We start from the raw sequence: 19,477 nt of genomic DNA on the forward strand, positions 1-19,477 counted from the left end.
CACACCCCAAAGAAACGTGTTTTCATTTCCACGCTACTTGCTCATAAAATGTGTCGCCGCAGCCTTACCATCTATCTTCCTTCGCTGGACACTCTTTATGAAACGTGTGTGAATATCCTAGCCCTGCTGTGTTGTTGGATGGATGTCGCGAACAAAAAGCAAAGCAAATTTTTATGATCGATCGCGAATTAAAGGTTTTATGGTTGTCGGCGTCTCCCCGTGTTCCAGTTCATTAAACTAGCAAGCGCATGGTACATTTCGCTGGAGTTTTGATTTGATTTGGGATTCCGTTTAGGAACGTTTCTGACCGTCATTCACAGGTACGAAACAAAATGGTACCACAAAAAGTCTGTTTTATTTGAAAATCGACGGGAATGTCAGACGATAGCAGCAAAAAATTGAATAAGCTCGAAAACATCGCAATTCGGGTTAATAACCGAACATTGGAGGTCTAAAATTCTTCCCTCAACACTACTTCTTGTTGGTTTAACGAATTTCTAGATTACGCCATGATACCACGTAGTTGGATAGTCAATTCTTACTACAGAGAAACGGTCCGGTGGTATAGGCGACAGAGGCACCGGTCTTTAAACGGCAGTACCGGGGTTCAAATCTCATCCGGACCGTCCTCTCGTATTCTATTACGTAGTATCGGCAGTCTAGTAAGCTATTAGATGGCTGGCGTGACCTAGAAGGGTCGTTAAGCCAAGAACAATCCGAATGGGATTTGAACCCCAGTTCTGCATAGTCTGCCATATGTAAAATTCAATTTATTATACATTGAATCTGGAAAACTTGTAACATCATATATGCAAAAAGTTATCGCATACCGTTGGATATTTTGTGCCTTTGTTCATTTGATGGTTATAGAATTTTCTTTTACAAATATTTATTTTTATTCATTTTAATTAATTTTCATGTTTGGACTTGTCGCTGTTTTTTCCTTCATTTTCTTAAAATGTTTTTATTTATTAATTTTATATAATATCATTATGGTGTGGTGACTGTATGCAATATGCAAAATATTGACAGGGCATTTCTTCCTAGTCATTTGCCTTATCCCGGGCATAGTCGGTTGTAGCTGAGTTGGAAGAGCGTAGGTGTTGCTAATGATGATGTAGAATTGATTGCTGTTGGTCTGATATTATTGCTGTAACTATTGCTTCTATGGTGGTTGGTTGCATCCAAATTCCGGCTATTGTGGTGTTGTAGCCGTTCTATTGTTGATCATTATGCTACACTCGAGAATGCACTCGCTTAACACCCCGAAGCCAACGCCAACGCTGTCAAACTCGTTGTGTCAAAGCTGGACTGGATTATTTTCATAAGATAATTGTCAAATAAATTGATGAAGTTGTTCTGTCGTCTATAATTGAGTTGAATGTCTGTTCTCTTGAGTCTTCCATAATTGTTCTGCAGTAATGGCAAATGGCAAATGGCCTGATTATCTCTTACAAACGGAAAAGTCTCAAGACAAACTTGTCAATACAAACAGAAAAAAATTGCATTATGAAACCATTCTTGTGACAGACAAGTTTCGTTAAGCTTTTTTTCGTTAAATCTTCAAAATCAATCTGTGCTGAAACCAACAAAAAAAAAGCCAAAAGTGTAAACAAATGTTCTTCTTCAGAAGATATTTTGTGTTGTAGCTGATATTTAGGATATCAAAATAATTTTTCAAATCATGTGAGCGATGATAAAAGAACTGAAGATCTTACTAAACAACGTCGGCTGCTTCGTAGTATGATCGATCCTTTGAAACTAACCAATTAAGAGTGAGTTTGTCTTGTGACTTTTGTGTAAAACTTAAAGACTTTTGTGTATCGAAGGAAATTTTTCTCGATATTCTTAATGTGATTGAGCCAAAGTTTCCGCCTGTTTGGGCAAAAAGACTCACGGCAAAAGAAATGTTCGCTGCTACCCTGCGGAAAGATTTTAATCTAGCAATTTCTTAACCAACTTTCTTAGTGGCATTTAACAAGTGTTTAAATATTTTGGAAGAAACGTTGCCGTCCAAAAGCTTTTGATTAGAAATGGAACTAAATGAGCAGCGAGAAGCCTGACGATATTTTTTTCTCTCGTAGTGGCATCCCTGGCTTTCTGAATTAAAATACTCACTTTTTGATTAAAACTGCACAAGAAAACGAACTGGAAACACACAGCAACCAGTGAGTTTGGCGTCTTTCCGTTTCGAATAGCTGACGGAAAACTATTTGACAAATATGAGTCTTCGTTTGTGTTAGAGAATACAAATTCTTGACAGTGTACTTGTAAGTTTGCCTTTCGTTAAGTTTTGTTTTCCAACAGACAACACAAACGGCTGTCATAATTTGAATCTTCCGTTTTTTGACAACTTGTCTTTTCGATTTGTATGCGATAATCTGGCCTTATGACAGCTGTTACCAAACGCTATCCCTCAATATTTTGTATAATCCAGTGCTCATGATTGCCCAGTTTCCCATTCATAGATATTTTAAGAATAACTTAAATTTATCTATCTGTTGCCTTCATACATAGTAATAAAATAAATATTTTTTTATTATGTTTCATCTTAAACATGAACAATCTTATTCGTAAGTATGGAATGAAACCACCTTTGACTGAAACAATTGAATTTACTTTGTCGACGATGTCTTTGTAACATACAAGCTAAATTTGTGTGTCAAGCCATACAAACAATTATTTCCATAAATCATTTTTTTAACAAATTTATTTTGGCAAATCTCAACATCACGCAGCGGTATCGGTAAGCTTTGGTGCTTACCGCAAAGCACCGTAACTATGTTCTGGCGAAACAACAGCGGGACCAACAATATCCCTTTCGCCTCTTCCGATATCATGCTGCCAAATAGATTCCACTTAGCACCAACGCTTTCCTCATTAACCACTCCCGCCCCTCCTCCAGGGTCATTAGGGACTTTGACTGTCCAATCGGACGAACGCACGCCCGCCCCAACGTTCACCATGTACCGTTGCTGAGTGTGCGCCCGGCTGTGAAAGCTCTTTAAGAAGATCTCATCCATTTGGAAGCTCGCGATCGTGACATAACGGACGCTTCGATGAGGGACTGTGTAAGAGAAATGATCGCAATACTCTTGCGGGGAAACACTTCAAATGCGTACTCTGTCGGCATGGAGGGAACCTAATCGCTGTCGGAGTATCGCTAAGCTGTTTCCTGTGCAACGCAGAACGGTGCCAGAGCTCCGAGCTGTATATTTCATTTACGATCGTTCGCGATCTACCCTTCCTTCACAATTGGTAGGCTGAGTCTATGTCTTGCGTGTGTTTCCCATCGTTTGGGGATTTATGGGTCCCCAAGGGTTCAAAGTCTACTCCTCGCTTAAACACCTTTAAGCATGGCTAAAGAAGAGGATGGCAGAAAAATTAATTTATCGATTCCCATTACCGAGCGTAGATCCGCGTTTACGAGCGTTATCTACACACTTCTCGCAGCAAGGTGCATCGAGCACAGAATGGAGGGATAGATGGATGGATAGGTTCGGTCGGTCTCGGTATCAATAATTCTGACCATCCGTTCCGGGACCCGGAGATAACTTCAACCGAGATAAGTTGAAGTAACTTTGCGTGAGATATGCAATACTGTGTGAGGAAAGCTAGGCAAGAACACTGATACGATTCCACCATTTTCGTGCAGAAGCAAGTGTGACGGACCCACCACCGGCGATCGGTGTGGGTTTTGTGTGATGGTGGTTGTGTGGGACGTGTTTCTCGCCCGGAGTTGGCGAGCCTTTTGCTGCTCCGTCCATCCAGGTGGGCGCACAACAGGAAACAGGTTTGCTATATTTATATACTAAAAAAAGCCCTGGAACCAATCCTGGATGCTATAACCTAGGGTTGTCGTGACTGAACTCTGACGCACGTCGTGTAGCCAGTGTTGGAAGCTTCCAGCGCAATTGGAAAATAAAAAACTGGCATTATTTTTGCATTTCGCACGGCAACGAAACCAACTAGTGAGGATGGTTGGTTGATGCGTAGGCCGTCCAAAGGTTGAAGATGCTTGATGCAGCAAGAAAACAACTGTAGGTTGAATGCAACACTTCGCGAATTCACTCCAAATTATGCTGTGTGTGCGTTGGATGTGGTATGCATCGGAGTAGCTGCAACGGCGTCGTACAACAGAATCCCTGGTCACTGACATAACGGCGGGGAGCCGCAGCAGTTTCTTTAGCCCCATCCATCCGGTTAGGAAGAGCACTTGTAGTTTTTCCATCCGGTTTCTTCCACAGCGCATCCTTGCTCTCGAAGCTATTCTAGAGAGGTTTTGGTTTTGGTCGAGATATTCTTTCCAAGATCGTCTTTAAGTTGACATTGGAAATCACCAACATCTCTTGTAGGCTCCAATAAATTAAATACTCTACAACTGTCCACGCTGTGTTTTGAGTGTTTCACTGCGTATGTGGAAATTATGTATCCTGCAAGAATCGCTCTAGCGAATCGATTTGCGCCCACCTGAAGCATGTAGAACGACAAAAAAAAATCACGAAAAAGGTTTATTTGCAGACATGTGCGGTGCCCACATGAACGGTGAGGAGACAACGCTGGCACACTGCTTCCCCTCACACTTGCTCCACTTTCTTAATGGAGAAGCCTCCAGAAACTCCATAATTGTACGGCAAGTTCTATGTTCGTCTTTTTCCTCTGCATTGTATTATGTATTTTTATTCTTGAAGCCTGCTTCTCTCGCGTCTGCTGCCTCTAAACGATGGTACCGGTAAGGATGTAAAAATGAAAACAGGTTCCATACCCTCAGCGCGTCATCAGCAGAGCCCTCCCGTGGTGTTCCGTTTGAGTCGCTTATTTTTCGCCTCTGCTCCTGTTTTGTGAAGTTATTTTCGGTCTTCGGCAACGAACGCGCTGAACCAGTGACAAACTTTTTCTGTGGTTTGAATCTTTTACACGACCACAACGGCGCCTAGGGTTGGATGTGTGTTGCAGAATGTGTGTGTGTTGTGTGCTTACATCCTTTTTGCTTTTTGTGTCATCTCCTTTTACGCCCGCTCAACATAATCAGGATCAGTATTTTTTCTCTGCGCTCTTTCAAGAAGTTCTTTATAAACTTCTTGAAGAAGTTGTCTTACGTTTTTCGTTATCAGTGTTTTTTCTCTTTTTTGGCTTGTCGGAGTTGAACCGGTCACTATACCAAATATTGAATCACAATCCACACCAGGTCTTTTCGTTGCTTTTTCCTCCAAACCACCAAACAATCACGTCTCACAGTGAACCTGGCAAGCTTTGGATGGGTTGGGAAACAGGTTTTCCTTTAGCGCTTCGTTTTGTAAATAATTTAATTGGAACATTTTTCAGGATCAATGACTTCGGCTACGAACTGCGAATTGGAATTGGAGGGTGATTTCGTTGGCAAAATGCGAGTTTTGTTTTGATATTTGATCCACCAACGGTCAAGGCAGGATAATGTTTTAGGAAAGTTGTTGGATGATGATTTTATAATTTTATGAAATGTAATTTATAATCCAACGCGACTTTTTAACGTAAAATTTATTTATTACATTAAAAATAAAATTATTCTTAATTTTTTTTTTCGTTACCACATGGATCTAATGGCAATTTTATCCTACGTTGTCGCCGTTGCATTCGTTTCTGTTTGTTTACTTTACATTGGTTTCGACTGATCGCTCACTACCCTTGTCGATCCCGTTAAATGCACTTAGTGCAGCTAGCCAAGCATCATCATCCGAACGTCATTCACCCATATTTTACACACTGATTCCTGATTCCTGAGAGGCCGTTTGCGGAATGAACCGAAGTATTGTATCGCGTGCGAGCACCGTTTTTCTTCTTTCCATCACTAAACCACATTTTCCACTATACCGTACCAAGTTCCCGGTGGTCAAGCATGGGAAAAATGAGGGAAAACTCCTTCACACGGTAGAAACAGATACACACTCGTACACATTAATTCTTGCTGCTGTTACTGCACAATTCCATCAAACCACTTGCATCGGTACTATCGGCAGAAAGAGGATTTTCCTTTCAACCAAATCAACCAACAGACGTACTAAAATTTTAACCATTAAGGGCGCTCCATACCAGTCCAAAAGAAAAGCGAAATAGACCTGCGGAATCGAAAGGCGGAAACTGTACTCTAGTATTCAATTTTCTACCACACACACACGCTCACGATATTCCCTGTAAGGGGTTTGTGATGAAAACGAAAAAAGGTCCACCGTTCCCGATGCATGGTCGACCTGTAAGCAATTGCGTTTTACGGTGTGCATCCGTCCGAATTGAAGCCTCCCTATGGGCCGCCGAATGCAATGCTGGCTGGATGTGAGATTTAATTAGTAAAACAAAATAAAATAATTATTTAAGCCACTCTGAGTTAATCCATACAAACGTGTGTTTGGTTGCGTAAAGTAAATAAAACACACAACGGTCAAAAACGCGCCAAACCTTGCAACGATGGCACGAAAAGAACGAACGGAAGAATGCATTTTTTTCCGTTTGTGTTGCAGCCAGTAAAAGCTTATCACCCGCCAGCAGCAGACTAATGGGCAAGTGCGTGCTAAGACCGGTGAAATTAAACCAAAATCAACCCCGCCAGCTGCGTTAGCGGAATGTTTCCGCTGGATAACAGTTTGATTTTGCAGTTGTAGAGATTTTTCTCGGGAAACTCGTTGGTTTGCGTGTGATTTTTGAATTATGTTTGGGCAGTTTATGGTGGCTGGAGCGCACTATGGTGCTGGTTATTTAGTTTTAGTTTAACCTATTTTTTTGGAAATTGGGTGCATCTCTGGCGTTTCAATGAGAGCTTGACTAATCTATGCAGTGTAACTGGCAGAGCAGGTTGATTGAATCATTTTAATTTTAATTTTAATAAAATCAATACTTTTTCCATGTATCGATGTTGGGAAATTATTAAATATAAAGCGGAATATCCCAAACAATGCCACTGATTCTTGCTGAAAGTTGATGGCATATGCAACAGTGGCGCCAGTCTTCAAACGGCAGGACCGGGGTTCAAAACCCAATCCTCTGTAGTTAGCATTTACTATCCTACTACGTGGTATCGGCAAGTCTAGTAAGCCATTCGATGGCCGGCGGGACCTTAGAGGTCGTCAAGCCAATGAGAAGAAGTCTCATAGTTTACTTGCATCGTTTTAGGCTCTAAAAACTTAAGAGTTCCTGGTCTTTCATATCTGGCTTCATTGATTTGATTGACTTGCTTAAAGGGAGACTAGATCGTCAGGATATAATGGAACTGTAAAAACTGTATATACAAATAAATGTAATCCGAGATTTCCATTTGAACTTGATAAGAGAATACAATCGTTGGGACATTACTTTAATTTCGTTCACGGAATGAATTCTTGTTCATTTTTTCTCGGCTTGCTTGAAATCGTTATGGCAAGGAATTAAAACAGCGATTTTTAAGACAAGTTATTTCACTGTTTTGCTGAAAAGGCGGTGTAAGTTCGATTCTGAAAGGAAGGAAATGACCTTAGTTAGAGGTGTCGTTGAGCCAAGGAGAAGAACATGGGGTGGTCAGGTGGTAGACACGACAGCGGCGCGTGAAGATCTTCACACGCCTGGATCGAGCTTCAAATCTCATTCGGATCACTCCCGCGTAGTAAGGACTGACTATACAAATACGTCGTATGAGCAGCCATTCGATGGTCGGCGTAACCTCCGTGGTCGTTTATCCAAGAAGAAGAAGAAGAATTTAAATTTTCATCGACGATAAAACTTGACTCTGATATCAAATTTCATTGTTAAAATGAACATAAACCATTCCCATGCACTTGTATGAATTTTCTTTCGCTTTAGTACTATTTTCGATATCTAACACATAATTTTGTTTCTTATTTCTATCCCACAGGTAAGCGATGCATTTCGAATAAGATACTCAAAAAGCACAACGACGTGAGTAAATTATTTAACAATTTCTAAAACCATCTACTGCATACGAATAGAAATAAATCATGGACGAAAATTCTCCGTTGTTTGTATGTAGTTTAAAATTCAATAGCTGTTATTTGCTCACCATCGTCGTTTTGCTGATTATAATTTCGTTCGAAATTATCAAGGAAAGAATATAGCGCGACAAACACACGAATTCAGCACGATTTTGAAATTTATCTCACCAAATTATAGGGTGCAGATTGGTTGTTTGCTTGCATACTTGGTCCGAACAGTTGCTCAAACAGTGAAGTTTGATCGGAGAGACTAGTTTTCCTATCGTAAAATACAAAAAAAAAAAAACAAAGCCACCAATTGTATTATCCGTGGCGGTGGGTGGAGTTCACCTTCGGTGTGTTTGTGTGGTGCTCATGATCAAATTTTATCGAGCACCTCCCGTCTATCTGTTTGGAGTATATTTTTTTATTGCTTCACCCCCTTTCTTAAGAAAGGCGAGCAAAGTCAGTCGAAATTCTTCCACCATGGTTTACACTTTCTTTTTTTTATTGCCATCTTAGATTCCGTGCATCCAAGTTTCACAAGGTCCTGTTATTTTGCTGACCGGGATGAAATTTTCGTCGCGGAACTCGTGGTGCATTTTTTCGTTTGTATGTGCTGATGCAGTGGTAAGATACCATTGCCATCACGTCATGAAAACGGAAAAAGCAAAAACCCAAACTCAAGGCATGACATTTTCAACCTAGAATGTTTGTCATGGCGGGCCGACTAATGGACCATTATCGGTGCGATGCTTGCAGCCGATGTGAAGGCATAATGGGCCCCACAACGTACGTGACGGATGCAAGTTTAATATTTTACACCTTCCGTAGTTCGTATCGTAAAGCATAAATCGTAAAAGTATATTTGAGCGCTGTGGAGTACGATTGCTTGTTGGAGCTGAAGAAGTTACTTGTCTCGCTCGTAACCGTACGTGTTTATTTCGAGCAACTTTCGGACCGGTTGATTATGTGATGGGATTATTATGCAATTTTATAATAGACAATTTGAGTGTCCTTAAACGAGTGCAAGGTTCTGCGTACGAAAGAATAACACATAAGCGGTTGTACGGTTTATGACCGCCAGAGCACAACAAACAAATCATCGGTTTGTGGCGTGGCGTCTGTGTGTGTCTTCATTAATTTATAGCCAAATCGTGACTGTAATACGTGAATGATGCAACGCACACGGTTGGTTCCACTCACTGGTGTATGAATGTTATTATTCTTAATATAGACAGTTATATTCTGTTGATTTTTACTCTTTGAAGAGAGTATTTCGATTTTTCTGACAGGTATTTCTGGATGTATTTCACCCATCCAGTTTGCTAGCTGTAACAACGAGGCAAAACTAAAACCTTTAAACAAAAATACATCCTCACTCTCCTTCTCGTGAACCTGACCAACGCAGAAGGACACAGCAAAGAAAACGAAACCAGTTTTCATCCACGGTCCGCAGCATAAAAGTTGCTATTTATTCCAAATTCAACGCCCCAGCTTGATCGCTTATTGAAATTCTCCGCGGGACGCAGGTTCGTCGTCTTATTGAGCATCCAGCATCCGTGGAACCGCGCAATGATGCTGGTTGAGCGCGTTCTCGTTCGCTCTAGCTCACTTGTTAAAGCAGCGATAGTGAGAAATAAGAACTCACACTCACTCACAGCATCTCTACCCCGATCGGGCGTGAGAAAAGAAAACTCATCGATCTCTCCATCTCACTGTGAGCGTGAAAGCTTTCTGCCTTGTTTCACCGTGTGGGATGAGCTTTGGATTGTGTTTTGCTTCTGCATTTTTCAAGATCGCTTCATAAGGTAATTGTAATTCCCCACGTTAAGAGACTACTTTTTCTACTCACAGCTCACCGATCGTGCTCATTACACTGTACCTTACAAAACTTACTCACCCTGATCGTTTGGCCGATTTTTCTCTCTCTCTTTCTCGCTCTACGTTTAATGGGGAGCTTCTCACTTCACTCTCTCAACTCACTATGCAGGAAAAAAGCTTTTGAAGTGGATCATCATCAGAGATCGCAACAGGGCGCATTTATTGCCCGTCCTCGACACTAACGCACAGTTAACTGCCGTCTTCCGTTTGGACCGGTTCGCGGGTTCGCTGTGACTGTTCGGTTAATCGCGCGCGCGCGCGTCAGTGACGCCCTTGGTGTGATTGTAAGCCCTCATTTTGTATCGGAGAAGCTTATCGTTTGTGAGATGTACAGCAAACAGTGGTTGGTGCGAATATACGTTTGTGATCCATTTTGTTAGGCAATATAGCGGATCGTGAAAAGAAATAACATATGCATAGCAGTGGTTTGTGGATGTGAAAAAAGGGTTTATGCATAGAGCAATAAAAGGTGAATTTGGTGTACAGAAATCTGGTGTAAAGAATCTTTTGAAGGCATTAAACCCTTGTGAAAATTGGCTAATGTGTGACACCTAGTTGTGGAAAGAAAATCTTATCAACGCTCAGATTGTTTTTGGCCTTCAAAAGCGTGTGTATCTTGTTCCAGTGATGTAAGTTCTAATGAATTCTCGCAGTTCTGTACAGCAACGAAGCACAGCGACCCCAAAAATAAAAGCAACAAGTGATAAACTTCAAACACATCAACAACCACCACAAATGAAAGAGCCATCGAAGCAAATATTATTTTAATCCAGGAAGGGATTAAAATCGAGTTTGCACTTAAACACAGTCATCTTTTCGGGCTTGACGTGCCGAAAGGCTCGGATGCCGTCGATCTCCTCTTCTCGGTAAACTTCTGACGGTTTGTGTGCCATTCGGGTAAAGGTGCGGCATTGCCGTATGCTTTTTAATGCGCGATATTTGGTGGCGCTGCAAACGTGACGCTCGCGAAGATCGCGCTGCACTTTCGTATTTCGCTAGTGTCTGGCCTTACACACCTGGAGGCGCAGCGCAGTGTGCACAACGCGAGGAAGAAAACATTCAAAACCTACGCTTCTCTCTGTCTTGTTTCGGGGCGATGAAAGCATAACATCCTTCTCGCTTTTCCATCCCGTCCGTTGAGGCAAGCATCGTTTGGGGGAGGTTGGCGAAGGAGGGGATGGAAAAAACGACGCCGATTTGCAATGTTTCTGCGCGGGAGTTCTTCTTGCACCTTCCACCACGTCTCCGAGACAGTGTGTGGATGTAGTCGTCGACGTGGTGGTTTAAGACCGGCTAACCAACTGGTGGACGGGCGTTCGGGAGTTGTTTTGGAACGCGCCATCAGATTAACATTTGAACTGATTGTGGACGAACGATTGGTTTGGTCCGGGAAAAGATTGGACGGGAGAGTAACTCTAAAAAAAAGGCCACCACCACGTCGTCCGGTTGCTGCGCTACATGGACGCGACCCCAAATCCTCGCGCATTCTCAGCCATATGCTACCACACCGCGTCTTCGACGGTACGGAGGCAATCGATTTATTTTTATAGCTTTTCCACCGTCCACCGTTCTTTGGCTGGAGAGTTTTGTGTTTTTTTGTTGGAATATCTATCTTCGTCTTCGCTTACCCGCGTCGTTGTGAAGAGTGATTTCGGAGTTGGTGCGCCAGACATACCACGATTAAGGATGAGATCGCAGAACTCGAAAAGATGATCATTATCAACATCCCACCATCGTCATTTCGAGGCGTCTCGAATCGTGAGGTTGCCGTATTTTCGTAAGGGAAAAACAAACCGTGGAATATGAAAAAAAAAACAAAGCCTATAAAGAAGTGTTTGGATAACAATGTGCTAAGAATTGATTAGAAAAGTGGATCGGTTTGTGCTGTTCATTTGATCACACACTTCATCGAGCAATTCTTTAGGTTCATGCAAGACTCCATCCGTCATCTGCATGCATTTGGCAAGATATTAATTTTCCCGCTGACAAATTTAGCCCGAAGGACAGGGGCCTCCTTATTTGGTGACCCGCTTCTTTGTCGTCACCGTCACCGGTTTGGTCGTGTAGGGTCTAACGTGCTTATTTTGATTCCACCACAATAGGAATTCGATCGCACGCAGTTACCATTCAATGTGACGAGGCATGGGGCCATCATGCCATGCCAAAATTAAATCCATTAGAAAAATCAAACCCCGTCCCTGCTTAGGTAGATGTACACTCGGAACGGAAGGCCGGTATCGGGTGGAAACGATGCTGATTTACCGCTCAAACAAACGATCATTAGACAAACCAAACACCGATAGGTTCTGGAGTCATGCACGAAGTCAATCAAGCTTGGAACTGTATCGAGAACGAAGGATAGCAGCATGAGTGGGGTTTGTATTTCGTTTTCTTTTTCGGAACAATCTAACTGGTTGGGTTTGTTTTACCCGGCCAGACATTTGGACACGAGGAATAGCTAGCCTCGGGAGTCGTGTTTCAAGGCTTGGGAAACCAAAAGCAGAACGAGAAAGAAATGAGCATGGAAAATTGTACCAGTTCTTACTGAAGTCATCATGGCTATTAGCTGTTTTAGGTTCCTTTTGTCTTCTGGAGCTGTCCAGTCCAGAAATAATTCTATATTATGATAAAAGATTCATCAAATAAATTGTAAGAAGGTTTTACTTTTCCTCTACCTTGAGAATGAGGGAGTCTTTATGAGGGAGCGTGTACAGGAGATGACGTGATCGTATTCTACGATGTTGCAACTTTAACAACACAATGCAATACGCACCTGGAGTAGCAGTGCTGTTTATTCTCTTCCTATACGTTTATGATACACAAACCTCCACTTACCGTATCTGTCCTTCGGATCGAAAGTTGTAGACGTCGATTGCTTACATACGGTATCGTATGTGGGAGTTCAATTTATTTGCTCTTGAAAATTGAGATCTAAAGACATGCAGAGTGGGGATATGAATGTGGTTTTATTTCTTGCGAGTTATATTCAATTATTGGATTGGTTTGGGTTTATCCGGTAATCCGGAACCTCGTGAAGGTTTTATAAAACTCAACTTGTCACTTGAAGTATGGGTTTTACCTTCCTAAGAATCAAAATTCAATTTACAAATATTGCAGAATTTGACCGCAAAATCAGTCCAGATTAATACTTTCATGGTCTATCAGATATTTGCAGATATTCATCAATTCGCCGATAAATGTTAGATTCATCTCCTGCTCAAGACCGACCATTTCTTCTTGAAGCTAATCACCCCCCCCCCCCCTCCCCCCATGGGATGTGATAATTAGGTGCAGGATGACCTCAATTTAATTCTACGAAATGTGAAACCTAATGTAACACCGTACGCTCCACAAATCTCGTGGACAGTCCTCCCAAAACGGGGCAGGTTTACTGTACCGTTGTATTTGATTCCCTCTTTTGAAGCCTCTCCGGAAACGAAGGCTCATATTCGATACCGTGCTTTAGCAGGAGGCCTCATCGGGTGATCCAGGGAATCATTTTTGTGATATGAGAGGAATGTTGTTTCGTATCCTCCTCTGTCTGGCAGTAAGTTTAAAAATTTGGTGACTCTCAACACATTTGTTTTGTTGCTGATCGCAGTGTATAAAATTCTTTACACATCTACACCACCAACGGGACGGGGTGATGCTGTGCTCGCGATGTAACCGCCACGATAAAGCATCCTACCCTGAGCTGAGACGGCGATGGTACAATTGTTAAGTCCCGGACGTCGAATAAAACCTGTTTCTTCGTTTGTTTTTGGCAGGCAGAACGGGAAAAGACGAAGATTAGACCCCGAAAACAAGTTGTTGATTATTTCACCCCTCTGACTTGGGTTAGAGATGGGAGCAGGTGATGAATTGTGTCGTCTGTACGTTCTGTGATTAGCTGTAAGATAGGCGTGAAGAAGAAAAGTTGATCTTTGTTTGTCAACGGGCGTACTTGTCCGTGCGGCGCAGCTAATCAGCTTATGTCACAAATATTATCTTAGAAAGGGGGGTTTTTTTTGTAGTGATTTGCGGCGATTAAACATCCGTTTATGTATTCTGGCTGCGTCGTTGTTGTTTGAAATTCTTCTTTGAATTAACCAGAGTTACAGATCAGCAAACAGGAGGGAGTAACCATTCGAAATGGTTAAAAGAGAGCAAATTGCCTTCAATACAGCAAAATGCTCGCACACACTACTCCACCCATGATCGTACAGGTTTGACCTTCCGATTCGATACCATTTCCGGTGATTTATAAAAAAAAGTCGACAAATCACAATAATAACAACGGCATATTAAAAAGTGGTGGGTGATTGGTACATTACGATCATTGAGGTTAGGTTTTTGTTGTGTGTGAAAACGATAACTTCGTTCCGGCATTTAACTGTCATAACTGGGGCTTGTCCGGTGCTCAGTACTGTTTGGACAATGACACTTAGGGACAGCGCAGAACTCCCATTTGCCTCCCGTGCTTAATTTGTCAGCACACCAAAAAGCACCTACTCATTTCGAGAAAGGAAAGCCTCGATTCTGGATAGTGTTGTTTCGTACACAACAGTTTGCTGCTACTATCGGTACGCGACAATCGCACAAATATCGTCACGTTTCGGAATGTTTTTTTTTTTTTATTGTTATTTTTATGCCATGCAAGCCGTATGCGATCGTGTACGGAACAACCTTTTGTGCCAATAGAATCGGGGGATGTACGGTGTTGGGGAGGGGAGAATAAAATATGAGTGTGCTGCCAACTGTAGACGGCCGTCGCGATCGTGATAATGACGGTTGGTCAGCAGTATCGTGTCGTGTGTATGTGCTCTGTAACAAATTCATTGTATTGGGTGATGATTGTTTCCAGAAAGGGCACCCCTTTTTAGTACTCGATGTGTATGCATTCATACCCAAACCTCCACCGATCGCCAACCTTACAGTGAATGCTTATTTGTGCTGCGTTACCTTTTGATGACGTTTGGCGCGCATCAATCGGTTTTGCGCACGGCTAAACTATCTTTCGATACACACGCGCACATGTCGTGTGGCCTACTTTTTGGGGAGGAGGGGCGGGGGGAGAGAGGGAGGGAAAACTCGTAAAAAACAATAATATAGCCCGCTAGAAAACCGGGACAGCTTCGAAGTTTTCCTAACCGGTGGTTCATCCGGACGGTTCCGGATGGACACGAGCTGGCACTGGTGTTTGGTTGTTTACACACTGCTGGGTAACGTCGCGTGTTCACAGCACAATTCTGATGAATAAGAAAAACCGAAATGGTAACGAGTGTGTAGTGCCGTGGGCACAAATAAGGGGCATACAATTTTCGGATGCATTGGCCGATGCATTTAATGGTTAGAAATGGTGGCACGCGTGCGCACATTCGTCCCCTGCCCTGCGAAACAACGGTAGCGCGCTTTTTGGACAAATAAACAAATCCACCCAACGAACACGTGTGATGGGTTAGGGATGAAAACGCTATTGGAACACAGTCTACGGTAGAGGGACAAAATTGGAACAGTGATGCAGACGAAGCTGGGTTACGATGTTGCATCGTAAATGCATTTTATGCTGCCTCAACGCCGTCGATTGGCGTTCCCGTTTGTGGTGGAAAAAACGAGAAGGAAGCTAATTTGCAGCAGCATAACATATTTAGGTGCGCTGCAGTGTAGCGACTGCATGTAGAGGATGTGGAACGATTCGATGCAAATCAGACCGACAAGGAAGGGAGAGTTGGTAAAACGAAAACATAGATGAGATGAGATTTTCTGTCCGCAGTTAAGACGCATTTTATGAATTTCCCTCACGAGAGGAAGGCGTCGTTAGTTTGTAAGTGTATAAAAATAGAACTCGGGCAAATTTCTCCTTTGCCTTTACGGTGGTGGTTCATCCTTTTAGGTTTAGCTAGCAGTGGCTTTCATAAAAAGACCTTCTCTTCGCACGCATCCACTAGGTTTATGTTGCTTCGCCATTAACGTAGGCTTAAAAACAAGAAAAAAAATCGCCGAAAAAACATGAAATGAAGACATGCTTCGGTTACATCAATCAAAACGTTGAAGTGACAATTGTGTTGTGTAGTTTTCTCGAGACCGCGACCGTCAAGATCGCTTCAAACCGGACCATCCAAACGAACCGACCAGTAATCGTGTTCGTATTCGACTGTTACGTCGCGAGGATACTCGTTCCCGGTGAACAGATGGTATGGGGCGGCTTGTTTTGTGATTGTTATTATGCTTCTATGCTCATCTCTTCCCTTTCCGTCGGCACCGGTGCGTTTTTAATGCAAACAAGAGCCCTACGTTTCGTGTGGCTCTTTTTAAATACTGGCTGACCCGATGTGTACGTGCACACCATGTTGGAATGGAAAGTGTTTTCTTCCTACACAACTCGAGACGGTTGCAAGAATACGCGGCCACACCATCGGCTGACCCTAGACGGGTCCCTGCGATGGTTGGTTGTTTCGTTGCGCTAGTAATCGCATTTGCGCTTCGTATGCCGCAACATCGGACCTGATGATTTAATTCAGTCACGACTCGGCTCGAAACGAACGAGCGAAGGTAATATCTTAGAAGAGGACACGAGTCTCCGGATGGTAGTGCAGTGAACTCCACCGCTGGAGCCTTTGCAAAGCAGTAATTAACTTCATATATTCCGATCTCCCATTGGTTTTCAAAATATTATGAATAACTCGTACGCGAATCGGTGCTCACTGCATCGAAATCGAAAGACGAAAAAGGGAGAGAGAAAGAGCTGTAGTCGATTTTAATTGAAAAAGTGTAAGGCCATGGGCAAAATTATGCACCACCACCCCGCAAAACACGCTTGCGTGGCTAAGACGGTTAAGGTGCACGCACGAAACCGAACCGAAAGGTCAGCATTATTAGAGGCAGCTGCTGCTTCCAATTTTCTTCCTGTGCACTTCTTGTCACTTGTGGTCGCGTCATTGGCCGAGCAGGGAACAATACAAGTCACATTTACATAATCTCTTATGTTTGCGCTTGAGAAGGATTTTTTTTTCGTTGGGGAGATAAATAATGAAACCTATTTGAAGCAATTGTATCGAAAGGCACCAGCTCCGTTCTGTGGTTTGGAATTTTTTCGTTGAATTCGTTGTCAACAGTCATAATTCAACGTTGTTCGTTGCGGGACATCGAAAGGCGCCGTCCTCTCGGTTCCACGGAACGTGGTTTTTCTTCCCTCATTAGCTTTTCTCACGTTTTTCTCGGCCACCCACGTGACGAGTTTTGCAGAGTGGGAGCGGCGGAAACGAAGAGACTGGAGGGAAAAAGAGGTCTTCAAAAAATATGCACGCACATACGGAGCGCGAGAGGGGTCATGATCGCCATTGTGTACGGTGTAAATGTGTGCCACCGGAGTTTAATAATTGCTCCAGTCGCCACATTCGCAGCCAAACATGCACAAACGCTTCGAAGCCAGTGTTAACGTGTGTCGCGGTAATATCACGTCGGGTGACCTCTTGCCATCGCACAGCGGTGGCTTATGTTGTGTCTGACATTGCGTGAAGCTTAGACTTTATTACCCGGTTGATTTTGTTTTCTCTGTCTCATTATGTGATTATATTTTGTTGTGTGCCTGCGGTTCGTCGCTTGCTGCTCAACCCGTGGCATTGATGTCGTTTGATATGAGGCGTAGCGATAGACGGCCTTCGGGCGCAAAGTAGCTAAACTGTGGTCGAATATCATCGAGGGTATTGATTGTGGCATTGACCTGTTAATATGGCATCAGGAAAAAGTAGTAAAATGAATTTAACAATCACTTAAATTCAAATAAAATGTTTGCTAAACTAAACATGGCCTAGACCAAGGTCGGTAGTGCAAAAATGGTATTCGTTGAGTGGAAGATTCGCTTCGAAAATTAAACAATAAACTGGCGGTCTCTTCCTTATAATTGCTATTTTTAAAAGAAGAGCACCGGTGCGGTATTTGTATAAATAAAAGCCTTTGCTTTTGCACATTTCAGTTCGATCATAAATTATGTGTAAATCAAAGTATTGTTACGAAACCAACCAAAACTGTACCGAAACAGTTCACAGTGATAGATTTAATGTGTAGTTGCGTACAGTTGTGTAATATATTTTTTGTTAAAAAAAAAACTAAAATCGACACAACAGACCCATCTTCGAATGCGATTAGAAATTTCGTATTTATTCGACCGCAAACAGTAAACCATCGTTACGTAGCGCTGAGCGAATGAAGGACCTTTGGTTGCACTGCGTTTACTCAGCTACATCTTTCGATTGAAAAAAAAAAAAACGAAACAAAACTAACTCTTCAGAAACGCATAACTGGTAACGACAATCAGTGGGAGAAACATTATCAACAAAACTGCGGCAAAAGAAAATTAAAGGAACGCCTCCTGTCCTGAGCCGCAACCACGGCACAGTCAGCACGGTGGAACGCTTCGGAATCGGACGAACCAGTTTTCATTTTCATCAACTTTGAATGCCGGAAAATTCGCTGCAAGTGGGTGTGGGCTGGGCTTTAATCAGTGTGAACGGAAAAGCAACAAAACAAAACGGGCCTTCCTCAGTTGGGGGGGGGGGGGGGGGGGTTGGTTGGGGGAGGAGGAGGAAGGTATTAAAAATATCTTCTTCGGATAATTTTTTCCTCGATCAACCGCGCGCCGCTCGTAATTCGTGATAATAATGAAGAATGGCGGGAGTGGTTCGAGGGCCCTGCGATTTATCATCATTTAATCAACCATTTGAGTGCTTTTAGTGATAGGTGCGCGCGCGCGCGTGCGCAATTAACGGTAGTTTTTGGAAGGGCTTTTGGGAAGAATGAAAGCACAAAAAAGGCGGGCATCATGGGTTTGCGTAATCGCAAAAAGGCAGCACTTTTCCTTTCGTTGGCCAGACATGAGGTTGGCCAGGTGGTTCGAAATTGTTAGCTGAAAAAAATGGAATAATCGAACCTTACGCCTCAATTACTTCCTCCTTCCTCCTGAAGAAGACCCGTCCCGATTGGTTTGGCGTTACAGGTTCCCGTTCAGCCTGCTAGTTGGCTGAAAATGGGCTGAACAAATCGCTTCATCCAGTTTTCCACCTGCATGCATTCTATCGGTCGATTAGCAATATGTTACGGCTTGTCAACAGCGGATTGGCGGGTTGTGTTTTATGTGCGGCAGTGGGCGAAAAGAGAAACGTTTTTCCAACATAATTATGCAGCATTCGAGTGGCATAACAAGGGACGCCGAAGGAGGAGCAGCAGAAACATACCGCAAATGGAGGGGAGAAAAATCGCAAGAGGAAAACACCAAATTGCGCGAAAGTGAAATTCGTTAATTGTTAATCGTTTTTAACGATCGGATCCCATACAAAAAGGCTTGATGATCGTACGATCAATGATCGAATGAAGGGTTTTTTTCTTTTGTTTTGGGCTAACTCGACACTTTAATACGATTTGCTTACTAAACACTTGCATAAAAATGCTTCGAAATACCGTAGGAAGATTCAGTTCCGGTTAGTATCATACAAAAAAAAAACCTCCTCAAAAACGCTCGCATGATCAATGATTTTTACGTGATATTCATTTCTCAACACAATTTCCCCAACAGCCCGTAAGCTCTTTAAATGTTTTCCAAATTGATTGCTTTCTATTAGGACGGGGTTTCTCACCTTCTTCTTCGGCTAGGTGCCTGGGTGAAGTTTAGAGTTTTCGGCTTC

The 19,477-nt window shown here is 42.7% G+C and overlaps 5 protein-coding genes across 7 annotated transcripts in view; 2 read left to right on the plus strand and 3 right to left on the minus strand.

The window, feature by feature from the left end:
• The window catches only part of LOC126556345 (signal peptidase complex subunit 3), a 586,951-nt gene that overhangs the window by 563,770 nt on the left and 3,704 nt on the right, over positions 1–19,477 (plus strand). The gene's annotated exons all lie outside the window — the stretch shown is intronic.
• LOC126556137 (GDP-fucose protein O-fucosyltransferase 1) overlaps positions 1–19,477 on the minus strand; it is a 452,711-nt gene that overhangs the window by 179,450 nt on the left and 253,784 nt on the right. The window lies entirely within an intron of this gene.
• LOC126568740 (disco-interacting protein 2) overlaps positions 1–19,477 on the plus strand; it is a 158,180-nt gene that overhangs the window by 91,490 nt on the left and 47,213 nt on the right. The gene's annotated exons all lie outside the window — the stretch shown is intronic.
• Positions 3,629–19,477, minus strand: part of LOC126556377 (uncharacterized) — a 306,838-nt gene continuing 290,989 nt past the window's right edge. Inside the window, exon 5 of the mRNA XM_050211643.1 lies at positions 3,629–3,639. The gene's annotated coding sequence lies outside the window, so the exon portion shown is untranslated. The remainder of the gene's footprint in view (positions 3,640–19,477) is intronic.
• The window catches only part of LOC126556033 (fatty-acid amide hydrolase 2), a 526,247-nt gene continuing 523,449 nt past the window's right edge, over positions 16,680–19,477 (minus strand). Inside the window, exon 7 of the mRNA XM_050211197.1 lies at positions 16,680–16,699. The gene's annotated coding sequence lies outside the window, so the exon portion shown is untranslated. The remainder of the gene's footprint in view (positions 16,700–19,477) is intronic.

The sequence above is a fragment of the Anopheles maculipalpis genome, chromosome 2RL, assembly GCF_943734695.1.
Source record: "Anopheles maculipalpis chromosome 2RL, idAnoMacuDA_375_x, whole genome shotgun sequence".
Lineage (NCBI taxonomy): Eukaryota > Metazoa > Arthropoda > Insecta > Diptera > Culicidae > Anopheles > Anopheles maculipalpis.